At 43.9% G+C, this 1,452-nt stretch overlaps 1 non-coding gene across 1 annotated transcript; it reads left to right on the forward strand.

The window, feature by feature from the left end:
• The first annotated feature begins 236 nt into the window (after positions 1-236).
• LOC111546538 lies at positions 237-297 on the forward strand. Its single transcript, XR_002732807.1, has one exon. It is a non-coding gene; the product is annotated as a U7 small nuclear RNA (small nuclear RNA).
• Positions 298-1,452: the final 1,155 nt, after the last annotated feature.

Raw genomic sequence — 1,452 nt, forward strand, 5'->3', positions numbered from 1 at the left:
TCTAGGCCTCCTAGTTGTCCTCTCAAATCTATTTTCCATCTTCCTGGATACATGGCTGCCTAACCAGAGGCTACCTTTCCCAGCCTCTAATATTGGGCTAATGAGAAGGAGGCAGGAGTGAATGATCTGAGCCACTTCTTGCTATTTTGCTTTTGTCCTTTCTCAGGTGCCTCAATGTGGAGATGGCAAGGACAGCAGCAGCAACAGCACTTGGGAGCTTGTTAGAAAGGGAAATTCAGGTTAAAGATCTTGTAGAATTTGTCTATCAGGTTTTCCTGTCTTCACTGGAACTCCCCAACTCCCAACAAAAAAAGAAATGGACATATTCAGTTGACCCTTAAACAACGAGGGAGGGAGGGGCTGGGGCGCCACCACCTGCACAGTCCAAAATCTGAATTAACTTTTTTTTTTTTTTTAAGACAGGGAGACTCGCTCTGTTGCCCAGGCTGGAGTGCAGTGGTGCGATCTCAGCTCACTGCAACCTCCACTTCCTGGGTTCAAGTGATCCTCCCGTCTCAGCCTCCCAAGTAGCTAGGATTACAAGTGTGCACCACCGCACCTGGCTAATCCTCGTATTTTTAGTACAGATAGGGTTTCACCATGTTGGCCAGGCTGGTCTCGAACTCCTGACCTCAAGAGATACACCTCCCTTGGCCTCCCAAAGTGCTGAAATTACAGGCATGAGCCACCATGCCGGGCCTGCATTAACTTTTGATTCCCCAAACACTTAACTACTAATACCCTACTGTTGACTGGAAGCCTTAGAGATAACCCAGTTGATTAACACATATTTTGTATGTTATATAAATTATTACTATATTCTTACAACAAAGTTAGCTAGAGAAAACAAAAGGTTATTAAGAAAATCATAAGGAAGAGAAAATACACCTACTATTCATTAAGGGGAAATGGATCACCACAAAGGTCTTCATCCTCAGGATGTTCACACTGAGTAGGCTGAGGAGGAGGAAGAGAAGGGGTTGGTCTTGCTGTATAAATGGTGATAGAGGCAAAGAAATCTATGTATATGTGGAAACCTATGTATATGTGGATCTGCACAGATCAAACCCGTGTTGTTCAAGGGTCAACTGTTCTTGGTTTCCACCTGAGACCTAATGAATCAGAGACCCTGCGACTGGGCTCAGCAATTTGTGTGTAAACAAGCCCTTAGGGAAATCTAACACACTCAAGTTTGAGGACCACTGATTTACAGGAGTCAACAAACCTTTTCTGTAATGGGACAGATAGCAAATATTTTAGAGATCCCAGGTCATACAGTCTCTGAGGGAACTACTTAGCTCTGCCATTGTAGTGCAAAGTAGCCAGAAGACAATCTGTAAATGAATGGGTTAGCGGGATTTGGCCTAAGGTGGGACTCAGAGAATTAGGTATATGCTTAGAGTACAAGTAACTGCCAGGCAAAATAGTTTTCTTATCTTTGAGCAGAAGAAT

This window comes from Piliocolobus tephrosceles, chromosome 20 (assembly GCF_002776525.5).
Source record: "Piliocolobus tephrosceles isolate RC106 chromosome 20, ASM277652v3, whole genome shotgun sequence".
Lineage (NCBI taxonomy): Eukaryota > Metazoa > Chordata > Mammalia > Primates > Cercopithecidae > Piliocolobus > Piliocolobus tephrosceles.